The sequence below is a fragment of the Rhipicephalus sanguineus genome, chromosome 10 (genome assembly GCF_013339695.2).
Source record: "Rhipicephalus sanguineus isolate Rsan-2018 chromosome 10, BIME_Rsan_1.4, whole genome shotgun sequence".
Lineage (NCBI taxonomy): Eukaryota > Metazoa > Arthropoda > Arachnida > Ixodida > Ixodidae > Rhipicephalus > Rhipicephalus sanguineus.
This window is the reverse complement of record NC_051185.1, coordinates 75423096-75443693: the sequence shown is the minus strand read 5'-3', so window position 1 is coordinate 75443693 and position 20598 is coordinate 75423096. Positions and strand designations below refer to the sequence as shown.

Sequence of the window (20598 nt, the reverse complement as noted above, 5' to 3'; positions counted from 1 at the left end):
TAACGGCTGCCGAAAGCAGACATCGCGCTTATCTCAAAGCGGAAACCACAGCTTATAAAATGTGCATAATTGCATAATATTGTCATGGGGGCGAGTCTATAAAAGGGAAAAAAGATAATTACAAAATATACAGACAGAGATAGAAGCCGCTGCAGCCAAGATGGCGGAACAGCAACAACAGCACGAGCCCATTCGTCTTCACCGTCTTTCTGAAGCATTCTTGTTCCTGATGGCTCGTAACAATATTACCAGTTCAGACATGCCTGTGCGTTGAGTGACATTGCACAGCGTAAGCTATCGTTAGTTTTCACCAACAGCCGATTTCTGTGGCAATCTTGACCACCACCACCCTCGAGATAAACCATGGTGTGAAGCAGAATAAAACCCAGCTATTCTGCGTGGTAGTCAAGTATTCTAAGAAAGAACCACGCCAGTTCGTGAAAATACATAAAAAACATATGGAGGCGTCAGGTCGGGCATGTGTCGTATTAGCACCTAGGAAAATATTGGGTGGCGGAAACGAGAATCGCACTAGGTGCCCCACTCTGTGAATTGCGTAAAGACTGCTTGGTTGAACACTACCCGCATATTACTAAAGGCTCGGCTAAAACCTAGCATCGCCTCATCTTCATCAGCCACCGCATCAACGAAGTGTGTATCTAAGTAGTGCACGTCATAGTGTACAGACACCTAGTGGGTAATTCGCTATTTTGTAAAATCATAATGAGTTACCGCACAGTTGGCATTCCACAATTGTACTTGCTGTAGGTGCCTAAGAGAGTTTACATAGGGCTTTTAGAATGCCACTCCTCCAGCTTACGCTATGACTGTGCTGAGTGTTCAACGCAGGTCTGAAATGTATTTAGTTGCTTCATCAAATTGATATTTTACTCGTTAAATTACCCGCTATGCGAGAATCACAAAAGCGTGGCATGATTGTGGTCGCTGATTTAGGTTGTTGTGAGTTTTGTATTTTATTTTTGATTTGACCTACACATTTGTTGCAAAATTTGTCTGAAAAGCTTCGAGCAGTGAATAAGAATTCTGCTTCGAACACTTTCAAAATATATAGCTTTCCTAAGGACGTTATAAAATACCGCAAATATCGGCATTTTACAGAGACAGAGGAGACTGTATAAGGGGGTTAAAAACGGTTAAAAATTTATTGACACCGCCATTTATTTTACCACCACTAGGATACCTTAAGAAAGCCACGTGCCATTTTATTAACTATCACAATTAGAATTCCGAGGTGCAGTTCACTGACGTCGTTTTATTATGCACCCGAACAATATTGGCAACGTAAGAACGGAGCACTACTCTTAAACCCTCTACTATGGCTTATCATTCGCCACCAGGCTACACGGCCGCAGCCATTCCATACCATACTATGACTCACAGTCGTTCAGAACGTCCGTCTTCCATAGTATTGACCAACGTCGCTATGCATCTTACATCCATCTTCGCCGCATCAATAGGTAGGAGAAGACGCACCTGCACACTTTTTGGGCTATACTATCTTCCTTCAGAAGTAAAAATTTCACTGGCAGCCTACGTTCACGACCTCCGCATCGTTGCACGGATAATTTGAAAGAAGTTGTTATCGAATGCGAGGCATGCTTCTGAACATATGGGCGACAAGAGGTTACTCACTTCTTAAAAAAAATCGCCACTGACAAGAAGCAGGCGAACAGCCGCTTGTTTGCAAGTTACTTCGAAAGCTTCCACCAAGCAATGTTACGGCACACGTCGTAGCGCCTGACGTGTCAGTTTAGAAACTTCATGTACTCAATGGGCTATTAGCCTACTACTTTTATATACTGGAGAGCGCTAATTCAATGCAGAACAAAGAAAGAGCACATATTTATCGGACAAGCTCTACTCACAAGTAAGCTTTATTCAGAAAAGCTTCATTACGTAAATACATGGCCGTCTTATCGCGCGCAAGCGCACGACACGTTGCAGTAGTACAACAACCATGAAGATAGGAAGATGAAGAGAAATGCAGATCATAACTATCTATCGAAGAACTGTTTTTTCTTTGCGGCGCAGCACAACAGACATGTCACTGATACAGTTGCGTTCTTTCTTTCTGATTAGATACGCGTCCAAGAGTTCTGTGGCAAGCTCATTCCAACTTCTGCCCAGAATTGGAGTACTAGTGATGCACAGGTCCTACAACGCATAGGTGCATGAAAAGGCGATTTATTATTGACAGATCGCTGGTGTTCCTGTGCTCGATCCTTGAAGCATCAAGTTTTTGCGATATGAACCATTACCCAAGTGAGTGGGATTTCGTACACGATGCCTTGGCGCATGTAACATAGGGCTGGACGTGTTTTTTCCGCACGTCGGTTTCTCAGGTGGCCCTGATATGCGTGGTCAAAGCTTAGCCAGCTTATGCGGCGCAGGAGAAACTACAGGTACATTGTACCTATTGGTCAAACTTTTCAAAAATTGCGTGAGACTATTGATAGTGTTGTGTCCCAAGCACTTCCTGTCTCTCTAGCGAGCCTCCGAACCTGCGGAAGACCGGTTGCAGAAACAACTTCGAGATGTTGACTCCTCCCCCTTCCCCCGCTCGGCGCAAACGAGCCACCGATCGTTCGGCTGCCGCCTCCATCCGAATAGGAATAAACTTATTTTTAACCGTTCGAGGCTGTCTGTGCTTTTGTAACGTTAGCTATACTTGCCTAGCCGGAGCCGATTTCACGTGGAGGGTCACGAGCCGTGCTGCGCATGCGCGAGGATCAGTGATGTCCCACAGCTCGGTAACTGGAGCTGGCATCTCACGCGCTCTCCGACACCGCCGCGCGCGGCTCACCGCTGCTGATCTGCGCGTTCGGGAGGATTGGCGTCGTAGGCGCGGCAGACACCCTGGCGCCGGCGCGCGAGGACTCCGCCACCGCCGCGCGCGGCTTGCCGCTGCTGGTCTGCGCCGCATTCGAGAGCAATGACGCCGTAGCCATAGACACAGTGTCGCCGGCGCGCGCGCAGATATTCGCCTTCGCTGTGCAGTCGCCGGCTGACACTGCGCTGGGGCCGCTTGATAGCGCCTCTGACTGTCGTTTGCAGGTGGGTAACGCCATGGAGAAGGAGAGCGCAAATGCTGCTCCATGGCGCAGAAGAGCCGAGAAGCTTATCTCATCGGATCCCGAAGTAGTTGCCTGGCAACTAGCGGTTCAGCGTACGAAGAATGAACAGAAGAAGGCTAATAATCCTAGACAAACTGGAAAGCGATGACTAATCGGCTGAACATTTGCTAACGCTAGGTATATCCTGGCATAGCCGAGCTAAGCCACTGCAAATTTTTTTGGACTACCGTGACTACGCGTACGTTTATGAGCCGACGACAACACCGGACATAACAGTGGCGACGAGGAAGTGGATTTAGACCTGCGGTACGCAACGTTTTTGACAAGCTAGAAGTTATGGCTACGCATGGGCTCCCAAATCGGCTACCCGAATTCAACGGCTCATCATGGTCACCATGGCTTGGACGCCTGCAATTTTACTTCGAGGCTAACAACATCACTAATGCAGCAATGAAGAGAGCCAACCTGCTAACGCTGTGTGGGGAGCAGACATACGACATAGTCTGTGCCCTGATTCAGCCACGCACTCCAGCAACCGTTCACTACTACGACATCGTAGCAGCGCTACAAGAACACTATGACCCAAGGCCATCGGAGGTCTACTGTCAACCCAGTTTGAAACGGCGAGACCAACTGGAAGGCGAAAAAGTGGCCGAATACGTAGCGGTTCTCAAAAAGCTCGCTGCTGACTGCAATTTCGGGACGTTGACCTCGACAACTTCAGCTACTGCGCAGGAGGGAGCATCGACTGCCACACTTGCTAACACCACTATGCTCCCCTTGGACGTTATGTTGCGCGACTGCTTTGTGTGCGGACTGCGTGACGAAGGCCTACAACAACGCCTGTTCGCGGAGACGGGTCTCACCTTCTCCAAAGCCTACGGCATCGCCCAACGAGCGGAGAGCGCCGGTCACCAGCAGAGGGATATTTGACGGAACGTCGACCCGGCACATCACACCAGTCAGCAGTCAGGTCATTCCACGGCAAAGTCGAAATGAAGCAAGAAGACACACGGCTGTTGGCGATGCGACGACATTGCACGATCCCTAGGTATGTCGATTCAAGACAGATACCTGCAATTTTTGCCAAAAACGGGGACACATTGAAAAGTCATGCATCGCTAAGCGCAAACAACTACGACCGAAGAATTCAGTGCAACGGAGCAACAATGTCGACGCACAGGAGGGCCAGACGCAAGATGCAAGCAGAACACCACTAACGTCATTGGCACTATATCACTTAAACGCCGTTGTCAACCTCGGCATGCGACCGAATATTACGACAGAAATCATGGTACACCAGCGCCCCATCAGGTTTCAGGTGGCTTTCGGAGCAGCATGTACGCTCATCAGCGAGGACACTTTTCGCGCCACTTGGCGCGAGAGTGCGCCAGCTCTCCAGCAAGACGACATGCAGCTGAGAACGTGGTCCGGACGTTCCATTCCACTACTGGGCTGTACCAACGTAGACGTGTACTACAACGGTCAGACCCATCAGCTCCCCTTGCTAGTCGTACACGGTTCTGGATCAAGCCTTTAAAAGCGAAACTGATTCACCCCTCTTGGAGTGGTCATTGGCGTAGTTCACCACACACCCAGCTATCCGTCAGTGGAGAAGCTTCAAGATAAGTGAAAAGCGGTTTTCTCCGAAGAAACACCAGGAAAAAACGAACCTCCAGTGACTGGAGCTGCGGGAGGATGCGACGTCGAAATTTTTGAATGCTATAGGTTGGTACCTTCGCCCTGTGAACGTCAGTCGAGAATGAACTTGACCGACTGCAGGAACACGGGATCATCAAACCGACGCAACATTCGGAATGGGCTACACCACTCGTTGTCGTCCGAAAGAAGAACGGTACCCCACGCCTCTGCGGAGACTACCGGAGCACTCTCAACCTGGCGACAAAAGCATCTTCCTACCCACTGCCGACGCCGGAAGAGGTTTTTAGCACGCTTCGTGGTGGGAAAATCTCCAGCACCTTGGACTTGACACAAGCCTACCATCAACTAAAGGTGAGCGAATCACGTCTGAACTGCTCAAGATAAACACCATTAAGGGTCTCTACAAAGTTAAAAGGCTACCATTCGGAATAGCTGCAGCGCCAGCAATCTTCCAGAACTTTATGAAGTCTACAATTAGCGGGCTCCTTGGCGTTTGCTTCTACTTCGACGATGTTATTGTCGGTGGCGCCTCCAAAGAAGAGCACACAGAACGCTTGGAGCTCATTTTGGAAAAGCTATCATTTGCGCATCGGCAAAGAAAAATGTGTTTTTGCGGTTCCTGAAGTGAAGTTTCTTGGACATCAAATTGACGCGCATGGAATCCATTCCACTGAAGACAAAGTGCGAGCATTCACCGAAGCACGAGAGCCTACTAGCAAGCAAGAAATGCAGTTGTTCTTAGGGCTATTAACGTTCCCCGACCGGTTCTTTGAACATCGAGCTACAGTGGCCAACGATCTATTTTTTTTTTAATTTCGAGAGTTTGCCCAACGGCATACATAGTTAAATATACAGGTAGAGGCCGGCTTCCGCTATATACATCAACAATGCTCTATGGTGGGGCCCATAGAGCCACAAATCCCCACACGAAGTCTCCGCAACACCACCTCCTCCTGGCGGGTAAGCCCGCCTGGGAGGTTTGAACCACACGGTGGAATTAAATCTCGTGTGGTGCGGCGGAGAATCTCCTTGCGGTGGAGGAACTCAACCCGGGGATCACTCGGGAAAGGCGCTTCTAGAGTACGTGGCAGCTCACTGTGGATGGCGGTGTCAGCTTGTATGTGAGCAGAAATGGTGTCCCGTGGTATCCACTGTATCCTTATCTGGCCAGGCATCTGTGCAGTTATACGCTGTATATCACCTGCGAAAGTGTGCGCGTTATATACCTTGCGGAGCTCCTTTATGGCTGATGTAGAGTCTGGTCGCCACGCCACCAAGGGTCATTTGTTGAGCAACTACTACGTAAGTCCACTATTATGCGACACTACGACGAAAGGAGACCCCCTACTGCTAGCCTGTGATGCATCACCATACGGAGTGGGAGCCGTCCTCTCCCAAGCTGACGACCAGAGACGGGAAGCCCCGATCGCTTTCGCATCGCGCACCTTATCGCAGGCAGAGAGGAATTATTCCCAGCTATATAAAGAGGGACGTGCAATTGTCAACGCAGCAGATCACTTTCGCTACTACGTCACTGGCAGAAAAGTGACATTCATAATAAATCACCGGCCCTTATTGGGTATTATGGGTCCCCAGAAGCCAATGCCGCAGACAATGTCACCGCGAATGACACGATGGTGCATCAAGATGTCGTCGTACGATTACGAACTCGTACATCGCACTGCGAAGAACGCCGACGCACTAAGCGGCCTGCCGCTCGACACCACAATAGATGGACCACCGCCACCTGGTGATATACTCATGCTCGAGGCCCTGCCGAACTCTCCACTAACAGCTGACACGGTAGCAGCATCAACGCGGGAGTGCACTGTTTTGAAGGAAGTCTACGAAGCTATACAAGAAGGCAACATGCAGACGCTAAAGGGTGAACACTTCAACGCTTACCGCAAGCGAGCTGCGGAGTTGAGCACTCATCGCGGTTGCGTCACCTTGGGATCAAGAGTTGTAATTCCGGCGGCACTTCGCGAACAGGCCATGTCGCTTGTCCACGCAGGTCATCGAGGTATTGTTGCCATAAAAAAGTGCGCCAGAACTTATATGTGGTGGCCTGGTATCGACCATGATATAGAATCAACAGTTCAAGATTGCCAACCTTGCCAATGCAACCACAGAAGCCCGCCAAGAGCCCTTATTCCTGAATGGGAAAGACCAGACACGCCTTGGCACACCCTGCCCATTGATTTTGCTGGACATATCGAAAGGAGTTCATTCCTGGTGGTTGTAGACGCGTACACCAAGTGGCTTGAGGTAAAACAGATGGCTACAACTACACAGCAGTTATCGACACTCTGCGGTCGTTGTTTGCAACGTTCGACCTACCGCGCAAGGTGGTCTCTGACAACGGTACTCCGTTTGTGTCTACGGAGATTCTCAAGTTGTACAGCGACAACGGCGTCTCGTATGTTACATCAGTTCCTTACCACCAGGCTACGAACGGACAAGCCGAGCGCTACGTGGATGAGCTAAAACACGCCCTTACTAAAGATCAGACTGGGACAATGCAAAGCCGCATCGCGCGCTTTCTCTTCAGGCAGCTCAACGCTGTTCAAAGTACTACTGATCAAACGCCAGAGAAAGTGATGTTCGGACGAGAAATGAGAACACAGCTAACAGCAATTGTCCAGAAGCCCTCAGCGAAAACACCGGCGAAAGAAGAAAAGCTCCCGCGTAGCAGGAGAATTGAAATTGGACAGCGCATATACGCCCGCCAGTTCTACAGAAAGCCCCGCTGGGTTGAAGCGACGGCACTCAAACACATAGGTTTGCGGTCATGGCTCGTCGACATCGGCGGAAAGGCCACATGCCGCCACCTTAACCACCTGTGTTGTTCAGGTAACTTGCCAAGGGAACCTCCCATTCAAGCAGCCACCTCGACGGAAGCTTCGTCCCACTTAGCCTGGCATCTCGCACCAGATGAATCGGCGCCGCTGTCCGCCGGCCCTGAACACAAGAGAAACGACACCCAGCGAGCGGAGGCTTCCCTTCCTAGTGCGCCCAGAGCGTCCACGCGCCCACGGCGGCCCCAGATCGCTTCCAAGCGAAAATCTAAGGAGGGAGGAGAGGTGTCCCAAGCAATCCCTGTCTCCCGAACGAGCCTCCGAACCTGCGGAAGACCGGTTACAGAAACAACTTCATTGACTCCTCCCCTTCCCCCACTCGGCGCAAACGAGCCACTAATCGTTTCTCCCGGCAGTTATCCGAATAGGAATAAACGTTTTTAACCGTCCGAGGGTGTCTGCGCTTTTCGGACTACCGCGACCCACGTGTACATCTATGACCCGACGACAACACCGGACATAATAGATAGATAGATAGATAGATAGATAGATAGATAGATAGATAGATAGATAGATAGATAGATAGATAGATAGATAGATAGATAGATAGATAGATAGATAGATAGATAGATAGATAGATAGATAGATAGATAGATAGATAGATAGATAGATAGATAGATCGATAGATAGATAGATAGATAGATAGATAGATAGATAGACTCTTTTTCTGCCTGTTGGCGTCACGTAGCACGTGAACTTATTACGAGCTGGCAGCTGACCAATAATCCCTCGCATACTATCTGAAAGCATCAAGTCTGCCAGAACGAGACCCGAGTTAAAATTAACTCTTCATTAAGTGTTTTAAAGCGACAGCCTTCTATGCCTCACTTAACACGAGATTTGACCGTCGGCGTCCCGCGTTGTCAGCGGCGCCTCGCGTCCTGCAGCGCCGGGGACGAGTCGTACAAAAAGTCACCATCACGTGGTGACGTCAACATATGACGTCGTCATGACGTCACAAATTCTGCGGTGATTTCATGCGACGTAACGCCACATAATGCCGCTGTAGCGCCCTACTTTGGGCGGCGAACAAAACCGGTGAGCGCTGGACCCCAAGAGAAGAAAATAAAGACGGTGCTTCGCAGAGGCACGTGAAGCCACGGCTGGTGTTCCCTGCTGGCGTCGATTCTAGTTCAGCCGTCTCGTTCCTTCGCTCCTGTGGCATAAGCTTACACCGTCATCACATGACATGGTAGCTTAGTCAAAGGTGGGCTGATCACCGAGGCAGTGCAAAACCAGGTGAGGTGTCTCCAATCCTGGAGGCAATGCGAAACCACGCTAAGTGCACAAAGCTTTCGGAGGGTGGCGGGGCCTGATAAATACATCTAGAGGGCCTACATGATCGGCCCTTCATGTAGGCTTCCTAAAGCATTGACTGTGAAGAAATAGAAGATGGCTTTCGCCTTCGAGTCATCTTAGGTGGATGCACGAGGGACCTCGCTATTTTTTTATGGATGGTGACGCCTTTAACTGATATGTATCATGTGCTTTTAGTGTGTGCTGTTTCTTTCTTTTCATTTTCTTTGTTCGTTTTTCTTTTCCTGTTATGTTGTTTACGTGTTGTACATCAGGAAGTGTCTGGCACGGAAAAAGACCTGTTGTTAGTACGCGCCTGTTCGTCTGTTTTCGTGTTGCACGTATGTCAGTTGTTGGCAGTGGAAGCAGTCGTGAAATTATTTCGACATTTCGTAGATCACGAGTGTATTACGTCTCACTAACATTGTTTAACATCATATTACGAATAACATTAGGGAGTTTTAGCCTGTACGTATACTTCTTTACGTTACCGTGTTACCGGATACCGGATGGAATCTGCGCATGCGCGAACCTTTACGGAACGTAAACTTTTGCGGAACGTAAGCTACTCGCAGGATAGGCTTTACGTTCACGGCCCTATCTCGCAAATCCACCTTCGTTCGTGGCTACTCGCGATATCCGCTTCGCGGAGACTCCAGCCGCCGAGTCAAAATAAGCCGAAGTGCGAGCGCCACTTGCGATCCCCTTATTTCAGCCTGCTTACCGAGGCTAGAGTGACCTAGAATGCCGAATCCGCAAACGTGAGAGGCCTAAAGACGCTGACAGGCTGGATAGGTAGCGCCATCTAGCGGGGCCATGGTGCACCAGGCAAGCACAAAATTGTTATTGCAGGAACATCGGACGTTCTACTTCCAATGTAAATGCCTTGCAGCGGCATAATTACGGATGAGTTGCCTTTTTAATCATTTTCCCCCCTCAAGAACACTAAGCGAAAACAAACGTGTTCATTATTGCGGTTGCACGAAGCGTCACAAGATGTCGACACCATCGTCCGGTAACCCGGTATTGCTACACCCCTTCGCTTATACCGGGATACTGCGCACGCTAAAAACCTGTCTTATGATTTTTCCGCAGCGTAATTCAATATTATCTAAATTAAATGTAGTTTAAATGCAGTTCAAATGCAATTATCATCACCATTTAGTGCTTTGCGCAAACGTAAAGGTTTACGTACGTACGTAAAGGTTTACGTTTGGGCAGCTAAAAAGCTTTACTAAAACTCGAGTTCCGGTAAAACGGTAAACGTAATCCGGTAACGGTAACGTGAAGAAGTATACATTACAAGCTAAAACTCCCTATTATCTTTGAAGGGGTAAAATGAAGTTTTCCTGGATCATACATCTCCTATAACTTCTACAGATGTGCCGTGTTGATTGCTCAGCCAATCACGTGAGTTCAAGATGCCACTTTGATCTCAAGGACGCCTCTGCTACGTACCTAGCCAAGATGTCCCACGGAGCAAACGTAGTGCAACAGTTCAATCTCTATGTATGGCTAACTGAGTTCCCGTTCGGCGACCACCTAAACCCTGCTTCACTGACAATGACAATTCTTCAGACTTCTGGAAACTTATACGGAAGGCGTAAGAGAGCTTTACTTCCTTATGTTTGTTTAGCGCTGCGTGATCATTATGGCGTGTTTTCTGTGATAACCTAACCGTGTATGTAGCCGTAATGCACTTATGGTAGCGCCTCGGAACTGCTGTTTGATGTCGTCTGAAACGCACTTTCCATATATAGGACACTTGAATGTAATGTCGCCCAGCTGTTCGATGCGTTTAAAAATAACAGCACAGAATGTAATCTCTGTATAACCGTTCCGCTGTGCTTTAGATCTGGGACCTTATATGAACATAGAGCTTCGCAAACATATTAAAAAGCTTGATTTTGATATATTTAAAGAGATCTCATACTCGAGTTACAGACGCAAGCACTGAATGCAAAACAGCCTGACAGATTGTGTTAGGGGTCGGAAAGCACAAGAAAGAAAAATTGTGGCAGCTTCGCTCTATTGGCGCCAAGCCTGAAGGAACAGCGCAACTTGGTGATCTTCCTTGTTTCACTTTATTTATTCATTTATTTTTCTCTGTTTCTTCTATATTTCTTTTGTATCTGTTTCTTTCTACTGCTTCCTTTTTTTTTCTTTATCTATTTCTTCCTCCCTCTCGCGCTTTCTATCTTTATTACTCTTTCTTCCCCTCTTTTTCTCTCTATCTCTCTGCTTCTTTCTTTTTTTTTCTTTGTTCCTCTTTATTTCCCAATCTATTTCCCTTTCTGACTTGCTCTCTGTGTTTTCTATCTCCTTTTCGCATCTATTTTGTTCAATCTCCTTTTGTCTCTTTCTGTCTTTCGTTCTATATTTTTTCTATCTCCTTCTCTCTCTCTGTTTTTTTTTTATTCTCTTTATTTCTTTCTTTATATCTCGCACTCTGTTTTTCCATTGGTTTTTCGTGTCTGTTTCTTTCTATGTCTTTCTCTCTCTTTCTATGTCTTCCTCTGTCTTTCTCTCTTTTTATGTCGTTATTACCTTTATTTCTTTCTATTTTCCTCTTTCCCTTTCTCCTGCTTCACTTCACTTAGTCGAGCAGAGTTTTCGTTTCACACTCGCACCTGCTGTACTCGTTAGTAGGGCTTGCCCAATTCCTGTGGCGCATACCCACCTGTGGAGTTTTGCACGACAGAGCACAAGTTACCGGTAGCTTAAAGGGGCCCTGCAACACCTTTCTTATTTATATTGGAATAGTCTCATTATTGACGTATGACTCTTCACGAGTCATATGCCGCAAAAATTTTTCGAATCCGTCAAGTCTATGTGGTGTTACCAAATTATAGAGATCACGTTCCGCAGCTTTCTCCCTCAACTCAACGCCGCGAGCGCGCGGAGAGCTAGGCAGCGACTCGAGGGAGGGAGCGCCGACGAGCGAGGCTCCGCCCAAGAGCGCCGGCGGAAATTTTTTCTTCATTTTTTTCTCTCTGACGTCTGGGCGCAACCACGTGGTCTGTGCCGCCACTTCCGGTTGGCCTGCGTCGTTCTCGTCGAGCGGAGCCGATGTGTATCGCGCGTGCTTGAAAAATGCGCGTCGGTTTGGTAATGTTGGGTGTGCACCTCGAACGCCGTAGTGTTTTCATCGCTCTGCCAACCATGGAAGCAAACCTGCGCGCTCGTTTGGAACGAATGACAGCTGAGATCGGTTTCGGCCCATACTCCGATACACCGCATCGTAAGACGGCACTGGCAGACGACCCCGAAGCGCCGCCATTACCGGACGCCAGCATTGCTGTCGGAGACGTGCTGCACGGCTGCCTCGGGCGGTCGTGAGAACGTGCCGACGATGCAGTTCCCAGCTGACGAGGCAACACTCGAACGGCTGCCACTCTCAACGGCAACCGCCGATGGTCAAAAGCACAGAAATATTCACGTTTTCGGCACTGCTCATGGCGAAGAAAACGGAACCACGCAACTACGAGCAGACGAGCTGTCGGTGAGACCGGAAGTGCTAATATTAATGTTTGTTCGGTGTTTTTAACGCGATAACATAATATAAACATACATATTATGTACTTATTGAACTCAAAATTAACAACGAAAGTAATAATGAGGGTGTTATCGTGATTATAACATCAGCCAATGGTGGAACTGCCGACAATCGCGTCATATTTTGCGGACTAATACATCATTTGTCGAGAGAAGAGGGAGCGATTTTCAGCTGACTTTGAGAATTTATTGTAAATTCCAGGCCGTGCGCATCGCTATAATATTTGGCTCGCGTGTTCTCGGGAGCCTCGACTACCGATCGGCAGCGCTTTTTGAGCATGCTCGAAAAGTGTTGCAGGGCCCCTTTAAACAACTTCGCCGTTATAACGGTTGCTATTGAGATTGTGTAAAGGGTAATAAGCGAAGCGGGGTTCACGCTGAAAATCATTGCCAGCAATGAATGCTGTTACGAAATTCGTCCTCGAACGACACGAGCAGACACCAAACGAAAAATTCGTTGCTCTAAAGAAACGATGCAGAAAGAAAGACTTCATTTATCATGTTTCAATTGGTTTGTGTGAACTAAGGCATAGTACACTAACTGTGTAAAACAAATACTAACCTGGAACTTTAACAATTATATTTAGTAGCGTTTACAACAAGAAATTTCGTGTCATTGTTCCAACTTATACCCGTCGGGACAATTTTTCGCAATCACCACGGCACGATATACGGCAAACTCCGTTTTTCTCCAACCACGTTCCAGTTGCTCACGTGACCTGTCACAGCTTCAATTTCTTTCTTTAGTCCACATCTTGCACTTAACATTGCCATGAAAACTTCGGTATTTCCCACGCCCTGTTGGAATCGATGTCATGCGAAGCAGCCAGCAAGGAGCTGCGTACATCGCCTTGTTTCATTGAGGCAAATGAAGTCATCCATGTCATGACATGTAGTACACTATTGCATGTTTATCACGCATGCATGCATGCACAATCTGGTATATCTCATGCTAATGAAACATATATTCTGGTATATACAATGCGTGACCTGTCATTTATATTCTTCACGCTATGATATCATGCCATACCAATTTTGGTATATATCCATAGAACAAAACAACCCAAAGCGCACCAAGACAGTATCAGGCATATCATGCCGTACATGGCACGTATGTCATGATTTGGATATTAGTGCTTGTCATTTATGTTCGTCGTGCAGTCACGTCACGAAATAACAATTTTGGTGTATATCAAGCTATCGAACCGGCCACGAGCGCGCCATGAGAGTGACACGTTCATCACGCCGTATATGACATGGATATTGTTATTTTCTTGTTACCACCTCTCGTTTATACTCGTAATACAGAAATGTCTCGTCATTACAGTTTTGAGATATATCCATTTAATTAAACAGCCGTGCGCGCACCGAGACAATGCCATGTAAATCATGTCGCACATGAGATGCGCGTCATGCTTTGCACGTCAGGGCCTATCACTTATGTTCTTCATGTGCTCCTGTCATGCCATGCGACTTTTGGTATATATCAAGTTAATTAAAAGGCCACAAGAGCACCACGGCCGTGGCATGTAAATCATGCCGTTCATGACACGGGTGTCATTATTTTCATGTTATGATTAGAGAGCGGTATTTAGGCAAATGCCTATTTTGTTCCTTGCGCCCCTGTCGCGCCACTTTGATATATCAGCATAATTTAGAGGTTAAGAAGGGCATTTATAGTGTTTTTATAGTGCCTATAAATGCCTATTTGGGCGTTTGTGCCCAAATGCTTACAAATGTCTATGAATGCTTATTTTCAAAAGTGGCGCTTATATTAACACTATTTGCCCTCAAGTTTCGCTCCTGTCAGCCGTCTGAGACCGTTATTCGTGTTACCGCGCAACATTTTTGCACGGTAACATGAATGACCGACATGAACTATCCAAAAAAAGGCAAGAAGTGGAAGATGGAAGCTGCGATGAAAAAATCCGTAAACAGGGGTGGGTGCTCGAGCCGACGTTTCGACAAGTGCACTTGTCTTCTTCAAGGCTTGAAGAAGACAAGCCCACTTGTCGAAACGTCGGCTCGAGCACCCACCCCCTGTTTACGGATTTTTTCATGACATGAACTATGGGGTTCAACATAGCCCTATCGTTCAACAAACTCCGGGAAACAACCGCTAGCAGCAGTGAAGTGGGACAAGCCGGCGTGCATTACCCGCCGCAGACACATGGCGTGAGCGGTTGGCCAATGCGAGACCGCGGAGAACCGTCAGCGGAAAGGAGAGTGAAGCGCAAAACAACAGGAAGAAAAATGTGATGTGGAGGTGGATTTTGTTTTTGTAATGATATGTAAAGTGTTCACTGCACTAGCGTAGCCATAAATCTTTTTTGGAGGCGGGGACGGGTTAACCATATTTTCTGCTTTTTCGTGCGTGCGTTTGTATGCGTGCGTGTATATTGTCAAGCGGTTGTGACGTCGACAAAGGCAGAAGTCGGCATATCCAAGATGAAACATTTTATTTGGCCGAACATGTAGTCGAGAAACGGAAATCAAACTACAGCAATACACACTGTACACTGATAGCGGCGAACAGAGCGACGGCCGTCGATAAGCTGAACCGCGGCAAGACGTCGGCACTTATACATGCGGCATCGAACATTCGAGCCTTATCGCTGGCGGTCGCGCAAGCTCTGGAATAATCTTGACTATTCGCATCATGTGCGCAACTTAAGAAAATGATGTACTACAATCTCGAACGTTCGCAGACATCCTGGCGCGGCTTGCCCAAGGCAGTAGTATCACGTGTAAGGGTGTGGTAACGTAAAACATAGAAAGAAATGAGCGCGTGTGGCAATATACACAAGTCCAAAACTGCAATGCTTCGGGAAATGAACCCCCCTCCTCCCCCCCCCCCCCCCCCCCCCCCCCCATCGCTCAGGCTTTGCCAGTGGTTCATTGCCAGGGTAGAACCTGGCTATACGCGAATTGACCAGGCCAATAGGAAGTATCCTTCTCTTTTGGTCTTTTAGAGGGCTGGTTATCTGCTCCTGCTGTGCCCTTCTCAGTTATGCCGAGAAGACACTCAGGAAGGAAAGAAGGAAGGAAGGAAACAAGAGAGAAGCCAGGGAGTGTGTCGATTAGACAGTGGACACTTGACTCACCGTGCGGAGCACGGGAGAGACCGTGTTCCGCGAACCATCCGGGACAAAGCACAATTGCGCGGCTATATGCAACTGTTGGCGCCTTTGTGCCATCTTAAGGGATAACAATATTGTATTCCTGTCGTAGAAAGAGGTCGCGCACGTCTTCGTTTGAAATTGTTTGCCTTTGTGTGAAACTTTATTGTGCCTATATTTACGATTTTGAAAGCCTAAAACGTTGTTTTGGCTGCCTATTTTTGGGGCCTAAAATGAGTTTTTTATTGCCCAAATATCCGGCCTCTAGTTATGACCTGTAATTTATGTTTATATATGCATTCATGTGATTCCATATCAACTTTAGTATACATATGATTAACGAAACGGCCACGAACACCAAGTAATAGGCGGCCAGATAGATAGATAGATAGATAGATAGATAGATAGATAGATAGATAGATAGATAGATAGATAGATAGATAGATAGATAGATAGATAGATAGATAGATAGATAGATAGATAGATAGATAGATAGATAGATAGATAGATAGATAGATAGATAGATAGATAGATAGATAGATAGATAGATAGATAGATAGATAGATAGATAGATACTCTCAAAATTTAAGAATTTGCTAAGAAATGTCTCGCATTTGCTGGCAGGAATTGGTACTGCTGTGACAAATGCTCCTGCAAGTATTACGGATGAGGATTCCTTTAGTTGCTTTCATCACGATATTGCTTTGCCCGTACAAACTACAGTGGTTCCGATTTAGTCACTGACTACGGGACCTCCTTCTGTATACACAAATATTTTAATTCATTTGCACACTTAGTCGAAACAAAGGGTCCTGGGACCTCGGCCGCGCCCGTTGTCAGTACAGAAGGCTTTGAAATCATTATTGCGCTTCTTGCGGACAAGTGGTCTTAGAGACAGATTCTAAGCAGTGTCGTAGTCTCCTTGCTTTTTTCTCCCTTTTCTTACTCTCCTTTTTTGTAACGTCTCTCGTCCATCATCTCTTATCCCCCTTACCCCTTACCCCAGCACTGGGTAGCCATCTAAGAACTTGCTAACCTCCCTGTCTTTCCGCTTGTTTCTTCCTTCCTTCCTTCCTTCCTTGTAATTCATTTAATGCCTAAATAAAACCAGTTCTGACTGACCCTAAAGGAATAAGTCATGCCTCCTGCACAAAAATATTTTATTTGTCCTCATATGTTTTCACTGGCGGCCATTGGCGGCCAGAAGCGGGGGGTTTTACCGAAGCATCACGGCACATGAAAGTAAAACAACCATCATCTGTAGTTATAATCTGCTCGTAATATTTTTACCAACGGCTAGTCACTGAAATAGAAAATGCTGTAGTGGACATGGTAAGATAGGCTGGTTCAGATTGTTCTATGCTCAGGCGGTTTGTCATCTAGAGCGCGGAAACATTGATTGGTTTCTCTGAAATCTACGTGTACTTTATTATAAGTAAATTCACATCCCGTGCAATGAATTAAAATGTACACTTAAAATTATCAGTTTATGTTTCTCATTCATTTAATGACTTCAAAATAATCCAGATGAGCTCGCGATATTATGTTATGCTATTACTCCTGAAGCTGCTTTGCGGATTTTTGGGTTCAGTGTACTCGACTGCGTTCAGAGGGCCTGTAATTTCGGTGCTTTTTCCTTAGAAAAAGGGACGCAAGCGATCGTTCAGTGCAGAAGTGATATGACACAAAGTACATTTCTGACTCAACCGCATATTAGTTCAGAATAAGATAGAATCTTGAAGGGATGTGTCGCTGGAGTGTCGCCGGGGTGCCACAGGGTGTCGCCAGAGCCAACGTTTCGACAAGCCGGACTTTTCTTTGTTTAAGGCTGTAACTGCCTACCTTAGCGCGTGCGTGTGCATTTTTGGTACCCTCTCCTACAACTCAAACAAAAGGGAAGAAAAGGGCAAGTGCACAAAATGGGCCGGGGGGCCAGTTCGCAGGAGTTTTGCTGATGTTACGACATTCTAACATAAATACCTGTAACTGTTAAAGCTTAGGAATGACAACGCGAGAGAATTGCTCACGTCAAAAGAGTCTTAAAAGCTTATCACAGATTTTTACCTTTGTGACGCCAATATCTAAAAAAGCAGTTCCTTTTTGCTTAAATTGACGTTTTCTAATATCATGCACACTATAATCTGCCACGTATGCACATTCATTGCCGTTTACCGAGTCGCAGAAATTACGTATTTTAATCTGTTGTCTTTTCTTTTTCTTGCAGACAATATACGAGAATGCTTGATTACGAATTTTCTGGTGGATGGGGTCTCTTTTCCTCCGTTCAGGGAATTCCGAATATTTCGCAACAATATCTCATTGGCAGATAAAGTGTGGGAACGAGGTTGAAGTGAAATTGTTCACGGAAGTTAGGCTTAGTGTCACGAGAACCATAAAAGAAACATGTTTATACAAACTACAACAAAAGAATGTTAACTTGTCGTTTGTTTGCAGTTAGCTTACATAACACCGTTCAGCTTAAAAAATATTTCCTACAAGCTCACTGAGTTTGAACTACTTCACGGCTTTATTCTATAAAATCGGGCTCACCGATAAGCCAACTTGGCGTGTCGAACGTATCGCAACTATAATACTAAATCTATGATGTCTTATATTTCTTATTTTTGCACATGTCCTTCTAGTTAATCAACGGATGATTACAATTGATAAATCTACAGTCGCCAATGTTTAACATAGATCGGCACGTTGTAAATCTGCGGCTAGTAACATAATTCCATTTGCTATACTCCTTCACCGACAGGAAGTCACTGCTAGCCCCAGCTGAAATTTTTAATAATGGTTGGAGTTTCACGAACAAAAGCCACGACATGATCACGCAGGACGCCGTAGTGGAGGGCTGCGGAAAGTTTTTGACCATATTGTGTCATTTAACGTGAACATAAATCCAAGTACATGGGCCTCTAGCATTCCGTCTCCACCCAAATGCGGCTACCAAGGCCCGGATTCGATCCCGAGACTTTCGGGTCAACAGTCGAGCACCGTAACCACTATACCACCGTGGCAGTGTCTGGCTGATGTAATTGCGCTAACTGTAACAAGGAGAATGAATGCAGCGCTGTGAAATCTCATCACTCGGAGGTGAACATCGATCGCAAGCTCATAGTGATGACAATATTGATACCAGATAGCGTGGCTCTATGAAAGAGGAAGACGACGTCGATTTCTGGTTGTTGCTGGACTGCCGCCACATTGTCCACCCTGCGCTATGCATTGTGAATAGTTATTAAACAAGCTACCTGTAACATTATTGGTGGAGGCGTACGATTCGCGTGCCTCCATGGAAACGCGCAGCGGTCGCAACACCGACGACCCCACACCGACTTCGCCTCCCGGAGCTTCATCACCGCCGACCCCTTCAGCCCCAGCGACAACCTACATCACGTTCTCGCCTCCCCGAGATCCAGGCACTTTCTTAGGAGATGGTACTATCGACGTTGACGCCTGGCTGAACCGGTACGAGCGCTTCAGTGCTACGCACCGCTGGGATCGCACACTCATGCTCGCTAACGTTCTTTTCTACCTGGACGGCACTCCGCGAACATGGTTTGAAACCCACGAAGAAGAAATAACCAGCTGGGATCTCTTCAAAGAGAAGATCCGCTATCTTTTCGGCGATTCATCTGGCCGTCAGCTCGCTGGAAAGAAGGCTCTCGCCACGCGTGCCCAGACATCGACTGAATCCTACGTTTCCTACATTCTTGACGTCCTGGCTCTTTGTAGCAAGGCCGACCAGCGCATGTCGGAAGACGAGAAAGTTAATCACGTCCTAAAAGGTATTGCCGACGACGCCTTCAATCTGCTGGTTTTTAACAACATCGCGAGCATCGACACGATCCTTAAAGAATGCCGCCGTCTAGAACAGGCTAAAGCCCGCCGCGTACCTCAAAGCATCACGCGCCTTCCCAACACAGTGCCTACTTCCTCTTGTGATGACGTCGTCCGCCAGGCCCCTCGATGTGACAACCTCACCCGCATCATTTGTCGAGAAGTCGAGGCAGCGCAACCGGTGGTCACTCCATTCCCAACGCCTGACCCTTCCCCGACAACGGTTTCCTTGATCCAGGCCGTCGTCCGTCAGGAATTATTGAACTTCGGCCTAAATCATGCTTCACCTGTATTCTCTGCTGAGCCTTTTTATCGTCGGCCGTCCGCTCCTCGACTTGCTCCCAACTATTCTCGACAACGTAACCTGTCCGAATGGCGTACCTTTGACGACAAGCCCGTCTGTTTTAACTGCCGACGCGTTGGTCATATCGCTCGCTATTGCCGCAACCACTGGGCTCTACCGGCACACTATGGGCCTCCAAACCAGGCCAGTTCTGTCACCCAGTCATCATCAGCACTTGCATCTTCTATGCCGACCACATTCTCTGCTCCTGTCGCACCTCTGACCAGACCTCGCTACGACCGCTCACCATCCCCTGCTCGCCGTCAATCTCGCTCGCCCCCACAATCTCGCCGTGCTGCCTCTCCGACGTATTCACAGCGCCTCCGACCGGAAAACCGCGTTAATAGATACTGGGGCACATGTGTCCATTATGAGTGCTGCTCTTCGCCACCGACTTATGAAAGTTGTCACGCCTGCCCTAAACCGAGCCGTACGAGTCGCCGACGGGGGAACTGCCGCTACTATTGGCATATGCTCTGCCCGGGTCACTATTGAAGATAGAAGCACTGTCGTTCTCTTTGCCTTTATCGAACATTGCCCTCATGAACTCATTCTCGGTATGAATTTTCTAGCCACTCACTCTGCCCTCATAGACTGTTCAGCCGGCTCTCTTCACCTTGATTTGCCTCTCCTTTCCGATCCGACCGACCCACCTCAAAGTCGTCTCAGTTGCACCGATTTCATACGCCTCCCGCCGAACTCCGGTACACACGTCTACTTATCCTCCACGCCACCTGTACCTGATGGCGATTACATGGTTGCACCGCTTCCTGCCGTGATGCTTACACGTGGTGTCGCTGTTCCGCACACGATTCTGACAATTA

The 20598-nt window shown here is 47.4% G+C and overlaps 1 long non-coding RNA gene across 1 annotated transcript in view; it reads left to right on the top strand.

Annotated features, from left to right (window-relative positions):
* LOC125760165 (uncharacterized) overlaps nucleotides 1–18377 on the top strand; it is a 43531-nt gene extending 25154 nt beyond the window's left edge. The window contains exons 3-4 of the long non-coding RNA XR_007417803.1: nucleotides 10292–10514; nucleotides 17810–18377. This is a non-coding gene — a long non-coding RNA (uncharacterized LOC125760165). The remainder of the gene's footprint in view (nucleotides 1–10291; nucleotides 10515–17809) is intronic.
* Nucleotides 18378–20598: the final 2221 nt, after the last annotated feature.